Raw genomic sequence first — 15,918 nt, 5'->3', positions numbered from 1 at the left:
TGGACCCCATCACAGCCCCCAGCCCCCAGCATATCAACAGTCATCCACCCTGGTTTTAAGACTCCCAGGCAGGACAGACAACACATGTCCAGTGGCGGAGTCACCATTATATCACCATTATATTCAAGGACACCATCAGCTGCATCATCTTCTCAGACACAAACCCAGCAGCATGGAACACCTGTCTTTGAAACTCAACATCATAGTCAATGTCACCCTTAGTACCACCCTCATCTACAGACCACCGGTTTTGCTGACACAATTGCAGACTTTTTCCCACCACTCATCATCGATTCAAGTGCCTTCATCCTCTTCAGAGACCTGAACTTCCACCTGGAAGGCCATGCCTAACCAAACATGTTCACTCTACTCAATAACTTAGACAATCTCAGCTTCACCAAACATATGGCAGGACCATAAAGGAAGAGAGGCAACACAAAAAACGTAAAATCAACAAAGTTCTTTCTGAGGTATGTGACAAGTCTGTTTGTGCTTGAAGGTTCTTTTATTTCTTTTCTTTCAGCTAAGGACAGAAAAAAAAACCCATGCAGCCAACTTCTTCAGGGCAAAATTATTCTTATAGCATAAATAATGCAGTTGGTAAGTGACAATGTCCTACCGGAGTCCTGCGTCGTTCGTTGAACACTAGTTAGATACAAGTAGATTTTCAAAACATCTGCAAAGCTCAGTGATCCTGGAAGTCATGGCTCACACAAATAAGTTTTTAGTTCATGAAAGGTAATTCTTGAATGGCTTCCAGGAACAAGCATGGTTTGATACACATGGACACGGATGAGGCAGGCCGAACACTGCATTTTACACGTTGGAATTACCTTACCTGAACTAAAAATCACTTTGAGGGACATTGTCACTTACCAACTGCATTATTGCCGCTATAAGAATAATTTTGCCTTGGAAACACGCCACAGTACTCCTGAAATCTTCTGCAAACCTAACACCCCAAGCTAGCTACAGACCCATCTCCCTGCTTCTGTACTTGACCAAAATCCTTAGACAACTTATCAAAGACATGCCTCACCCACCAACTCAATGACCACCAATTCTTTGACATCACTCAATCAAGCTTTAAACCCAGCCACAGCACGGAGAAAGCCCTCATCGCCACTACAGATATGCCTGTCTGAGGCATTTGATACTCTCAGCAACTACTGCATGTGCTTGGAGTAAAGGACCAGCTCTCAACTGGTTACACTCCTGACTGGAAGGACATAGGGGCATATCAACAACAACCGGCGATAATTATCGCTCAGCGCTCTTAGCGTGAGGATAATTATCGCTGGCTAGCGTGAATTTTTATCGCTGAGATAGCGTGCTATTAGCAACGCTTATCTCAATAGCGATAAAAATCTACACGCTAACAGGCTAACGTGTGATTATCGCTGGAAACCCAGCGATAATCACACGTTACCTTGTTGATAGGGACAGGCAAACTTAGCCATGATATCCTCCTTCCATAGGATATCATGGCTAAGTCTGAAAATTAGCAGACGTAAAAAAGCAGCGTTAACTGCGGTTAGCACTGCTTTTTTTGTCTCTAACAGGGTTAGCGACATTCTTGATAATAGGAGAAATGTTGCTTAGCGACATTTCTCCTATTATTTTACTCTGGAACGCCCCCTTTGCATCTCATTAGAGTAAAAGGGTGCTAACATGCAAATTTGCGTGTTAGCACCCTGTTGTTGATAGGGCGCTAGTTTTATCTCTGCTTTTTTGGCTTTTAAAGCCAAAAAAGCAGAGATAAAGCCCTTGTTGATATGCCCCATAGTTAGCTTGGCCCCTACCCTTCGGATGTCCGCAACTTCATTTGCGAAAGTACCACAAGGGTCCTCTCGGAGCCTGACCCGCTTCAACGCATGCATGATCCCAATTAAAGGCATCATCTGCACATGCAACATCACCATCTTATCTTATGCAACAACACTTAGCTTATATTCTCATGCCCTGAAGACACAGACTCTAAATTACATTTGGAGTCTAGAAATGAATTATAAGAAGGGGACATCGAGGCCATAAAAATTGTCAACTGACAAGCAGTCAGTTGGGCTGCGAAAGGATGATAAGCTCTGCCAGACTTCTGCTTGAGGCCAGGACAACGGGCTAAGGCCTGCCCGTCTCTGAGCTAACTGAGGGGGCATCACCTAGGGACTCCAAGGTCATCTGCCACAGGAGCAACAGTGTGTCCTGTGAGAAAGAGGCAAATGTTTAAGGGAGGAAGGCCAAGTGGGGGATCCTGGTGATTGGATCCCTGTAGCAAGGTGTGAGGGGACGGCTGCTACACTGATCATATCAGTGACTGTGTGCAGGGAGAAGTCAGTGACCCCCGTTTGCCAGAGGTGGGCCATCGTGAAATTAGCCGTGACTGTTCCTTCACTGATTGGGTCATTGCCTTTGAGCAGGTTGTAAGTCACCAACTCCCTATGAAAGGCGGGACTGCCATGAAGAGTGCTGCTGTGCAGATCGAGCAATAGCTCGTTTGCGGTACTAATTTTGCTACCCTGTATGCCAGAAGGGGCCAACGGGACAAAGCAAGATGCATGGTCTAGTCAAGATGGTCATTGTGAGGAAGGGGCTGAAGTTGTGAGGACCAGCAATAGTTGCGTCTCAACCGTCCCAACTTGTGGGGAGCATCCGAAGAGATTTACCAAGCATCGAGGACCCCCAGCCGCGGCCTCTGTAGGAATGTGTGTGAGGATCTCGAGTACACCTGACAACTGACTCTCTTGCGCCATTGGTGTTGCGGCGGCGTCTGATGCAACGTCAATCCTCTTCTCCGGCGATGTGAGTTGCTTCGGCAACGATGCGAGCTGCGACAGGCCCTGCGACACGCTTCCCGATGTTGCGGCGGCATCTGATACGACGTCGATCCTCTTCTCCGGTGATGCGAGGCGCTTCGGGGACCCTGCGATGACTCAACGGTTTTTCTGGGCCGCAACAGGCCCTGCGACACGCTTCCCGGTGATGCTGCGGCGTCTGATGCGACGTCGATCCTCTTCTCCGGCGATGCGAGGTGCTTCCTCGTTGTGAAGCGACAGCGGCAGTGCGGCGACACGCTTCTTGCTCGTGAGTCACGCTTCCAGCTCCTTGCGACACACAGTCCCTCAGAAAGCCTGGCAAAATAGCAGGCACTTCCAAAGAACTCTTGGGGAGCTGGTGGGTGAAGTCTGTTGTCCCTGAGACTTCAGCAGGTGGTAAGCTCTTTTCCAAGCCCTTGGAGATCCTTCACAAGTTGAATAAAGTGCACACAAAGTCCTTTCTCCTTTCTTTGTCAGTCAGGTAGCCACTGCTGGGCAATCCCCCAAGCAGCACTTCAGCTTAGGGATAGTCTCTCCTCAGTTTCTTCTGGTTCCACTGCTCAGCAAAAGTTTCTTCTTGTTTGCCAAAGTGATCTAAAGTTCTGGGGTCTGGATCCCCTTTTTATACACAGTTTCTCTTTGTTCTCTGAAGGCAGAGAGGCCTTTGCCTAGTCCAAACCAGTTCTGGTCAGTCCTGGAGCACTTTGTTGACATGACTCCTTCTTTCCTTTCACAGTGCAGGGCAGAGACATCAGACGCACCACAGGAGGTGGATCCAGCATTGTGAAGGGAAAGCACAGCCCTATTCAGGTCCCAGGTGCAACTCCTCCCACCACTCGACACGTAGATAGCCCTATTCAGCCCTGTGTTGACTCACCCTGCCTCCGGGAATTCCCCAGCCCCTGTCACTCAAACTCCAGACAAGGAATACACAACCTAGCAGAGGCAGGCCTGGATGGTTAGACAAGAAAATACCTACTTTCTAAAAGTGGTATTTTCAAAAACAGAATGTTAAAACCAACTTCACTAAAAGATGCATTTTATCATTCTGAGTTCAGGCATATTAAACTCGAATTTCTACCATGTTCCCTGAGTCAGTTAGGATTATAGGATGTAATAATCAAACAGCCCATTATGGCCTATGGGGAACAGGTAGCCTTGCAATAGTGAAAAACAAAAATCGCTGAAATTCACTATTAGGACATGCCACACACATCAGGGCTTGTCCTACCTTATACTTACAATGCTCCCTGCGCTTGGGCCTACCATAGGGGTGTCTGATACAAAGAAAAGGGAAGGTTTAGGGACTGGCAAGTGGGTGCACTTGCCCAGTCAGCATGGCAGCACCAAACTGCACACAGGCTCTGCAATGGCAAGCCTTAGACACACTTTAACAGGCTGCTTCTGTGGGTTGCACAACCAGTGCTGCAAGCCCACTAATAGCATTTGGATTACCAGCCCTGGGCACTCCTGGTGCACTGCACTAGGGTCTGACAGGTAAACCAAACCAGCCAATCATGGAATCACTAATTCATACATCAATTTCCAATAGGGAGAGCATATGCACTTTAGCACTGGTCAGCAGTGGTAAAGTGCCCAGTCATAAATCAGCCAACAACGGGTCAGAAAAAATATAGGAGGAAGGCAAAAAGTTCAGGGATGACCCTGCAAAAAGGGCCAAGTCCAACAGCCATGTATGTGCAACTTACTGGAGACCGCTGTTGTAGCTTCTGCTCCTGAAAAGGGGGTTGCAGACTTCGGTCACTCCATTTCTGCTGATGCTGATAAGACTGAGAAGAAAAAGCCCTACTTTTCTGGAAGCACTTCCCATTGTACCTGGAGCAATTCACCCTCAAAATGGCTCTTCATGGTCATTAAGAAATGTTTCTTTAGGTTGCAAACACTATGAATGTGACTTTATCTCAACCTATCTTCCTGTACTGCATAATTCATTACTCTACTCCAATGACTGTTGTTTCCCAGTAGATCTATTCTGATAACCTGTTGTTTTATTGCTGTGGTTGCTGTTTTATTGTGACTCTATTAACCCGATTTAATTTGTAAGCGCACTGCTCCCTTTGGGTGTTCAGATTTGTGCTATATAAAACTGATCTTATAAAATAAAAAATATTCAGCTTAAACAATTCAGTCTCTAATCTTTTTAACCAGATACACTAGCTGCCCCTATCAGGAAAATGAGCATGTTGAAATCTGTATTTATTTTGCTCCGGATTCATCACTCTTCGGGCCTCATTCTCCTTTACTCGAAATGCACTATTCATCTCCCAGCATGTACTTTGAGTTCCTCTGCAAAACATATTTTTAAGATCCCAGAATTAAGACTATACTTATGGGGAGAAGGAGGAGGAGCTTTAGGATACAAGGAAATAACTATCTAATCCAGATCTGCTGTAGCTAAAGGCTGAACCTATAGTAAAATAAACTAACATTTTTAGATAAAGAGCCCTAAAGCTCACAGCTGTTTTTATTGAATTGTTTCTTCAATGGCGCCAAGAACCCCACTGTGTTGGTGTTGCACTTGTTAGTTATCCTAAACACATAGATATCTATCTACATTAGGCAGAAATAAGTGGAACTTTTTATAAATAAATGTAAAATATTTGACACTTTATTTTTGCAAAATTTTACAGAATCTACACAGATTAATGCATTTACGTTATTATTTATACGCTCCAGGTTATGGAAATTCAGGAGAAATTAAATACATTACTATTTTGCTCAAATAAGGTGTGAGGTGTAATTCCACAAGTTTATAATACATGGGAGCCTTATCAGAAAACTCTGGCTTTGGCCTCGTTCCTCTATATGGTCCTCACTGACTTGCAATATCCTTATAATTTACAGTAGAGGGTACTTTGTCCCATATATAATTTGTCTAAGTAGTACAGATTGTTAACCGATGGGTGTAACATTTGTTTTTGAATAAGCTGATGCTCAAACACCACTGTTTTTCAAAGGATAACATCTGATTCTACATGCTAGAAAACACATCCAGAAAACAGTGAGCGTTCTAAAATGGACCAACCTGCTGGGAGCAACACTAAGAGCCACCTTGAAGAAGATGTTCCACCAGTTAGGACAACGGTAGCTTGAGATTGTCATCTCTAGGTCTATTTCTGTCTACTTTTACGTCCTCTCCAAAACCTCTCAATTGGGGGGCTCCTCATGGCTCTGCTCTGAGCCCAACTCCCTTCAGTATTTACTTAGAGCTTCTAGAGAGCCTTGTTGCATCATGGGACTTACAGCTGTTTTTTTTTGCTTATGATAATCGGATTCTTCTGTCATTTCAAAATAATGATGTGGAAGCTCTTAACTTATTTAAGCTATGTTTCAAATTAGTCTCCGAGTGGATGAACAGTAACAACCTCAGCCTTAACTCAGAAGAAACTGAGATTCTTTTTGTTGGCACTAGATGCTGCATGGACTCTTGGAACTGGTGCCTTCTGAGCTGGGGTCCCCTCCTATTCTCTCTTCCACTGTAAGGAACCTTGGTATCAAATTCATATTCAATTTTTTGAACCTCAAGTCAAAGCATTGTCTGCTAGCTGTTTTCAACACTTACATCTTTAAGGAGGGTGTTGCATTTGGCGGAAGCGTGGATGATGGTGTGGTGAACCAGCCGCATCGTGTAAAATGCAGCTCCATTCAGAGTGACTACCACATTGTTATTTGCACTCGAGGGAACCTATAGCCAGAGAGCCTAATGATCTGAACCAGACACGTTGTAGAACAAGAATAAATTATAACACTTGGTGCACCTTTTTTGTTAGTTGCTCTTCCACTGCCTATAAAAATTGGAGGACCTTTCTCGTGATCTGTGATCCATAAATGGGAACCAGATCCACAACCAGGGGTCATTAATGCCATCTGACCCCCGTATAGAATGAGAAGATATTTATATCTCCTCATCCAGGGAAGTGATGTTCAGCATACTAGATGAGAATTACTGACTTCTATGAATCCCCACCACTCACCTTTAAAGAGTCTAGAAAGGGTGGTCCTGATGAAGAGGGACACTATTTGCAATTTCCACTGAAACGTGTGTTGACCTGGTTGCAGTGAAATCCCAGCCAGCAACACAATCACGCATATCTATGAAGGGTTCTTTCCATGACTTCAACAGTGTATTCCAATGTAGGCTGGGAAGTGTATATATGTGATGTGTGTGTGTGTGAGTGTGGTGCTGTGTGATAGGTCAGGATGAGAGTGTGGTTGAATCATGGAGATACACTATATGTTTCAATGTGCATGAACATTTTTTTTTAATTTTGTTTTACTGACATTACACACTTAAATAAATGGGATATGTAAGTTGTGATTGTATAATTATGAATTTGTACTTTGAACATGTTTTGTGGTCTCGTTAACATGTTTTTAACTTTTGTACAATTAGAGTAAAAGCAAAAAGATGTTTCTTTTCATAGATAAAAGTAAGCATGAACTGAATTATATAATAACATGAACAAAAACAAATATAAATAGATGCTTGATTTGTCTGTATAGCAGTGGGTAGCCCAACAGAGCTGGTACTAGACTATAGTGAAAGAATACAGGTCAGGTGGGAGCTTTTCTTACTATAGTTTGATGTTGCATTTGGTGTCAGAGCATACTCGTGCATTCAGTGGTGACCTCCAAATTGGACTACGTAAGCAGCTTGAATTTGGACTTGCCGTCATACCGGATTCAGCTCCTTCAGAATATACAAAATGCAGCTGTGTGTCTAAATTTGAAGCCTCCTGCATGTCTATCAGTGTCAGCTTATGTCAACGTCACTAGATGCCCGTAAACAAACATATTCAATTTAAGGCTCTAACCTTTGCCGATAGAGCATTTGAACATAAGGGCCCCTTGTATCCAAGAAAAATACTCAGAGCCTACTACCAGACTGGATCCTTGAGATTCAATATTTAAAGCTATTTCAAACTCTCTGGATTCATAAGCCTAGAAGAGGAGGGAGATACTTTGTGTACCTTACTGCTAGGCTTTGGAACTCTCTACCACTTGATTTACGTTTAGCCTCTTCTGAAGCTACTTTTAGGAAAAACCTAAAGACGTTTCTTTTAATTTCAGGTGATTTCTGGTGTTTGAGGACTGGCTTCAGTCAAATTAGCCCGATTATTGGTCATAGGCTGATAGCTCCGGGATTCTTCTTCAGAAGAAGCTGTGCACTTTTTAAACTCATTGTATTGTATTGTATTGTATTTATTGAAATAAACCACATTCCAAGAGAGCCACAAAATAAGTCAGATTATGCTTCTTTTGAGGACACCTAGTGCAGACTCAGAAGATGTAAACAAATCCCCCTCAATCAGTGACCTCTTATTCCTATGAAAAACAATAGATTTTTGGATTCTCACATAGCTCTAAAACATAACTGAAATCTTCTTGTTAGGCGAATACCAGTCAGATTTATTCCCATAAGGGCCAACCACTGTCACTCTGTATAACAGGATGAGACACTTATTAGTTATCATCAACATATAGATATCTACATTAGGCACAACTAAGTGGAACTATTTATAAATAAATATCAAATATTGTGAACTTTTGTCCCATAAGGTTACAGAAAGAATGGAAAAGCCTAATCACTTATCATTCTTGACATTTTTTGTAGCATTTGTGGCATCTGAGACAGTGAATAAAGCTATGCTTTCGAGATGGGGCTGTCCTCAAGTAGATCAGCCCCCTCCTGTAAAACTGCACATAAGAGAAATGGGTACCACAGCACTCCTTACAACAATCAACATGAAGTGCTTCCACTTTTCTTAGTAATTTATAGAACCAACAGTTCATCGACAAGAGCCAAATATTTTTTGTCATTGAAGCTTGTATTTTCAGTCCGGAAAAACAGCCGACACGTGTTTCGTCACACAGGTGACCTATTCAAGGCTAAATGGGGCAGTTCAGTACAGCTGGTCCTGTACCAATGAAAGGCCATGATATATCATAGGATAAAGTTGATCCAATAAGAACCCTCCTGTGAGGATAGTAGTCCAGCTGTTCCAAATTAATGTCCTGAGTATGGGGGGAAACTTCAAAATAGTGTTGTATACAACTACAGAGGCAGTCCTTTTTTAGGGGAGTTACAAAAGGTGCTTTTTTAACTCATAGCAGAGATGGCACAGGTAGATACATGGGTCTTATCATGGCTCTTGTCTTCTCCCCTGTATATGATAAGATTAACAATAGTGGGACATATTTGGATCCCCTTTAAAAAAGGACTACCTGCGTAATTGTATATGACACTATTTTGAAGTAGCACCCCCATACGCAGGACATTAATTCGGACCAGCTGGACTACTATCCGCACAGCAGGGGTCTAATTGGAATACGTGTCGGCTGTTTTTCATGACTGAAAATACAAGCTTCAATGAGAAAAAATACTTGGCTCTTGTCGTTGAACTGTTTGATCTATGAATTACTAAGAAAAGTGGAAGCACTTCATGTTGATTGTTTTAGGGAGTGCTGTGATACTCGTTTCTCATATTAACACGGAGGTATTTGGCTGAAGTGTATTATGCATACAGGTAGTATGATGCATTCGTACCATATAGCACCGCATTGAAAGGTTTTTTCTGTATAGTTATGATTGCTAATACTGTGGCACATGACAAGAAAAGTACTATCAAAGTACCATCACTACCCATTCTAATTGTTTGTAAAAAACTGCACATAACCGGTAAAACTCCAAGGCCCATATTCCAGAATCTCGCTAAATCCCTGATACTTAAAATGCACCCACAATATTCTGGTGTTACTTGGAACCTATAGATGACCTAATCACAGACATAGACCTATGTACACACGAGCCTCAGGAAGAAAGAGAATGTCTAGGTTGTTGGATGATTTGGGTCTGCAAACTCAATACTATGGGCCCAATTACGATGTCGGGCAGACCACCACCGGTCCGCCTGATAGCTAGAGCAGCTCTCCAACCACCAGATTATGATGCCGGCGGTCGGAGCGCAGAAGGCAGGGGAAAAGACCGCTGCCTCTGAAAGGCTCAAGGATCTTGTTGGGACAGCAATCAGAGCCTAATCCTTACAACGGAGGCAGTTCCTGCAGAGACACCGCCATAGGGATTAGGATGTCAGGATGACAGCCATTTCATGGCGTTCAGACCGCCATGGCAAGGCTGTCGGAAAGGGACATTGGGGCCCTTATCAGGGCCCCGTCCCCCCAGGCCTCCGCTATGGGGCCTGGAGGCACATGTGGTGCCAACCCCAAACATCCATGCACCATGTGCCAGACACCACATGGTGCCTGGCACACGGTGCATAGATGCTTAAAAATATCCCCTTTTCTAATGCAGCTTGTGCTGTGGCCCTTTTCTGGTCTGCAGCACAACCCACAATAGCAAAAGGGATGTTTCCGACCGCCAACACAGCGGTTGCATCCTAATCTGGCAGGTGGGGCTTCCGACTACTTGTCGTGCGGTCCCACTCCCCCTGCAATGGCAGACAGACGCTAATCCAACCGCCATCGTGATAAGGCCCTATGAAACACTGCTGATTCCCAGTTTTGGAGAAGGCAGTTGATGGTGATGTGATTGATGTGGCTGGATGGAAATAATAGTGTCTTTTATTCTATAAGATTGTTTGAGTTGATCTCTTTTTCCTTAAATTTGCTCATCTAGTAATTTTGATTAATGGGATATTGTGGACTTCTTGGGAGAAGTCCAAAGATAAGCGGAATCATACTATTCAAATGCATCTTTCATGTCCTTCTCAGACAAAGGTTTTCTGGTACTCTTAAGTCTTTGTTCTCTGTTCTTGCATGGTTTGGTTTCCAATGTGATTTTTAGTGGATGTGAATGTGAAAGAGGAAAAACAGTTCTGTAGGGAATTTTGGCTTGGTATTTCCAATATGCAGTTATACGAGGGAGATTGTGTTGGAGCCTTCAGACTTTCTTGAGCAATGACTCAATTTTTGCATAGAAGGTTTTGATAGTAGTGTGATGGACATTAGTGTGGAATGATTGGCATTTCATCTCAGGAAGTGTAGGAGCTTTCACTTAGTTTAGACTTCCCAGCCTCAGTTGAGGTATAAATCATGTGAGTTCTATAATGAGAGTGTTTGAAGTTTTTTGCAGCATGTTTTCAGGGGCCAAGTGGATATACAATCTTAAAGGAGCAGAATCCAGCTTTAAGTACTACAACTGAAACGATGGGAGAGGTCAGCTGAAAGAAATGTGGGGCCCCATGGTATCAAATTCACTGAAGGTAGAGAGTGTTGAATTGGTGTATAGTCTTAGAAGCATTAAGAGCACACAGTGCTAAGTTAGAGACAGTATACCCATCAATTAGTAATTTCCATACTTCCCATGTGACAATTCAAAGAGGGAAAATCTATTTCTTTTTTGTACCAGGTCACCTCAAGGGTTTGTACCAGCAGAACAGTGAAATGGGTTCCACCAGTACCACCAATGAAGACCAGGCAGTGAAATGAGTACAAGAAGTGATCAATGACAGACAAGAGATGCTCAGATTTGCGTGTTCCGAATGCTGAGAAGGGTGTAGTCACGGGAACTCTCTGTAAACCATGCTGTTTTTGCTAAGGGAAAAATTAAATACTCCACTGTATTTTAGTACAATTCAGATGAAAATGACTCGTAGTCTGTAAGCTATTATATAAATGCCAAAGGCCTACATGTTTAAGTATCCCAAGTATAGTTTGGTGCAATTCAATTGAAAATTACTTGCAGGAACATTCTCAGGACACTCGCTACCAGAACTGATGATATATAGTGGTACTCTCCTATTCACTTGATGATTGTCAAAGGGAAACATTTAAAGATTCCAATTCAATTTTATGCAAATTAAGGGAAAATGAATTATAGTCAAGGGTATTCTTTGTAAACTCACTTGCAGCATTATTCATTTGGAGTGATACTTTCCTATTCATATGCATGCAATCAGGAAATACATTGATTGCTGCCACAGAACCTCCTCTTCTAAGGAATGGTGGGAGTTAAGCATGCCAATGCAAGTTCAGTTGCCTAGCAGTGAAAATTCGTAGGGAGGCAAAGTATGGCTGTCATCATTTATTTATGACTTACCATTGGTTCATAGGGTAAACAATGAATGGCCTAACTGTACACAATAAGTAGGAGGCCATGCGTTCACAATTACCTGCCCATGATGACTGTAGGGTGAGCCACTATGTTACAGAAGGGGCAGACAGGCAAAAACAAGCTTGGAACACATGCCAATTATGCAAAGACAAGCACACTCAGCCATCCAGCATATTGATGCTCCGTTCTTGTTGGTTGTTTCAGTGATCTGGTCACCAAGCACGCTTGGGTGAGAGAATCCCATCCAAGACTTCTCCATCCTGGAAGGGGGCATGGCTTGTGCCCGAGAGAGATGGCTGCCTAGATTGTTGGCTTCGTGCTCCATCCACTCACTTCACACTCCCAGTCCGCTCATCTGAACATATTAAGTGACCCCACAAACAGCCAGACAACACAGCATCCCCACAGCATTGACCAGGATGAATCCAGCTGCCTGATCGACGTGGAACCTTTCTTTCTTCCTCGGGCCGCTGACAACAAAGCTGTTCAAGATGGCATCAGCCAACTCAGCAAACCTCCCTCAATGACACCCTCACTGCATACCACCCCCATGGCCAGCAATTGGATGCAGTGACCTGTTGACACTCGCAGTGACCACACATCACCTCATCAAAAAAGCTCAACACTAATTTTGCTGCATTACTACTCCTCTGATGCTGCCACAAGTTGCGTTTTCTCAGCACCACCAGCAGCAGATACGTGGCAGGCATCTATCACATATCCTCCACAAGCGGCTAACCTGTCCTCTTTCATCGCCTGCCACTCGCCCCATGAGTCCAGCTTTGCACTGCTCTTCTATACGCCTGACAGCCTTATTACAGACACCAAATTGAGCCTTGCTTTGCTCCCACTGCAGCCTCATCCAACGTGCCAGAGCTCATCACGTGGCAGCTGTTCGAGACCTACGCAGCATTCCATCCTACCAGTGCCCTGATGTCGATGTCCCCACACAGCCTTGCTGTCTCCTGGAATCGACTGACCACCCTGATTGCACTGCTTACAGTCTCGCCTGGCCTCCATGTCGATGGGCCTACACCGAGATCCTATGCGCCTCATTTATAGTTCACCGCCCGATGCCTGACTTTAAAATGGTAGCCATAACATGACATGAGACCTCAGTGCGGACAGTGCTCTAAACCAGCCAACCTCAGCGCCTAGTCCAACTGCACCAGACCTCCGTGCAATCTGACTGAGATCTATAAGTAGCCTCTGGGATCGCCCTCAATTCTACATAAATCGCTATACCATTTAACAATCTTCTACTATGGTAAATCCTCCACTCATGCTGATCTCAGCTTAGCGCTGTTCAGAGGATCACTCCAGCTTCGACTCCATATCCTTCTCTCTTGCTCCTAATCCATCGCTCCGCATGTGATAAAAGGATCCAACATCTTACATCAGACTTGTCAGTAGGCCAGCTGGCAAGCAGGCAAGCAATCAAGACAGCGGTCTGCAGCCAGTAGGAAACATGCAGCGGTCAGCAGGCAATCGCACTTAACACTTTGTGCAACCCATTTGTGTTCTCACCACTCCAAGGATACCAACAAGGGTGAATAGTTATTCATAATTTTTCCCCCTCCTGGTACAGTGCGCGTACCCATCAACTGGTGTGGCCTGTACTTCGCCTTTCTTCCAGGGTGGCTGACCACAAATTGAAAGACTTGAAGGATCACAAAGAGCACAAAGACAGTAAAGCTCCTCACAAGTGACCCAAACCTGATCCCCCAATTTCTGACTCTCCAATTAAACCTAAAGGGGATATGCCCGATAACATTAAAATCATCATGTAGCGCATTGGAACTCTTCATGATTTAGCCCAAGATACTAAATCCAGCACTGACGCCATGCGACAAGATATCCAAGTTCTCTGTGGTGACATGAGGGGCCTCTCTAGTAGACTCACTGAAGCTGAGTCTAGAATTTGTTCCATGGAATATTCCAATAGCTCGACTGTAAAACATTTGGACCCCTCCTGCTGCTCAATGAAGACAATTGCAAGAGAACTCTCAGAACTCAAAGACCGTAATTGGAGAGGAAATTTGTGCATTTTTGGCTTATCAGAGAATGCTGAAAAAGATGCCAACTCCTATGTTGAATTTCTGGAATCTTGGATCCCCCTCACCTTGGGCCTCAAGTTCGACAAAGGCTTTGAAATTGAACGAGCGCACAGGATCCCTTTGAGTAAAGCCCCAAATACTACATTTGGAAATTCCACTCATCCAATACAAATGATCTTCTGACCATTACGCTACAGTCACACTAAAACAATCCTTGCCCACATAGGGAAAATTCAACAAATCGAATGGAGAGTATCTTGTATCTCAAATGTCCAGAACTACTCAAAAGAAACTGTAGCCACAAGAAAGGGCTTCTTGGCACTCCATCAAGAACTGAGGGAGTACAATATACCTTTCTCCATCGTCAGTTCAGCGAGGTTTTGCAATATATTTAAGGGCAAAGCAATAATCTTCTGCACCATTACCAACCTTCAAGTCTTTATGGACACAGCTACTAGAACAGCAATTTCCACAGATCTCAGGCTTTTACAGGCATCAATTGTCAGGCATTTCTGGGATTTTCACCAAACTTGTAACCCTCTGCCAGAGGAGCTAAGAGAGGGGTTTTGTTGGTCCTTTTATATTAACCTATTCATGCGATAGATGTTGTAAGACAGATACACAAGTGACAGGGGCGGCTCCTCCATTAGGGCGGAGGAGCGTTGCCTCGCTGTTTTCTCACAGTGCGAGAAGCAGAAACATAACATTTTATTTTAAATACCATTTTATGTTTCTGCTTCTTGCGCTGCGAGAAAGCAGACCGGTATGCCTGGTTGGGGTGGGGGGGTGGGCGCAGGTGGGCGGGTCAGTGAGGAGTGAATTGCCCAATGCTGTGGGCCCTGACTGTTTGGTCAGCCCTCCGGGGCCGACCAAACCAGTCATGCGCACTCACCAATCACAACGCTGCCATTGCAGTGTTGTGATTGGCTTAGGGGAGGGGTGGGAGGCTGCCTTCTTCCTGTTCCTGCCGAGCAGGAATGCAGCAGGAAAACGCGTGACCCAGCCAGGAGCGGAGGCGCCTTGAGACCTGGTAAGGTACGTTTTAAAAAATATTCATATTCCCGTCCGAACCCCCCAACCACGAGTCATGCCAGCCGGGGCTGCCTATATAGAGAATTCAATGAAGGGGGAGTCCCTAAAAGGTCCTGAAATTCTTTATTTAATATCCTAGGCTGCCAGTATCCTTCTCAGATTGTGGCTCATTTAAATTTGTAAATAAGACTGGGTTGAAGAAGACAGAATAGGATTGAATTTGAATAATCTAATTCAAAATAAATTACTGAGGCATTATGAGCACAATATATGGCATTCAGAAATTTTTTTCACAGTTGAAATAAAAGCCCTTTTCGAACATTAATTCAGGTACAGAGAAAGATTACACGAGATTCTGCCAGGAGTTGAATTGAGAAATCCTTGCATCGGGCAGTGTCCAATGTGAGAGACTTCGGGTAAAAGAGAATGGCGGCGTTGCTGAGGCGAAGTATTCTTTGCTGCTAGTAAGGGATATAACATTCTATTGTGTGCCATGGGCGTACATTTACTTAAAGAAGAATGATCTAGAGGATAAAAGACAGAGATGGAGAGGGACAGATTGAGAGAGGGAAACAAACCTTATTTGTTTTCGCTTTAAAGGACATTTCACCAAATGACAGCGTTAAACTAATACGGAATTCTGAAGGACAGTCTGTGATGCAGTCCATTGACTCCTGATTTCATTTAAACTGCAATTCATTATTTTCTTCCTGTGCTCGTTCAGGAATCCATTGTTCATTACTCTTTTATCACTGTATGATTGGAACAATTTGTATCTGTCGCTTATACATTGGCCAGATAATGAAATAATCATTTGTGCATCTATGCAACATTTTACATTTATTTTTCACAATCTAATTCACTTGATAGGGTCATTTTATCATTCAGGAGTAACATGGGATCTTGTAAAAGCATTTAATTG

The sequence above is a fragment of the Triturus cristatus genome, chromosome 5_2, assembly GCF_964204655.1.
Source record: "Triturus cristatus chromosome 5_2, aTriCri1.1, whole genome shotgun sequence".
Taxonomy (NCBI): domain Eukaryota; kingdom Metazoa; phylum Chordata; class Amphibia; order Caudata; family Salamandridae; genus Triturus; species Triturus cristatus.
This window is presented reverse-complemented; position numbering follows the sequence as displayed.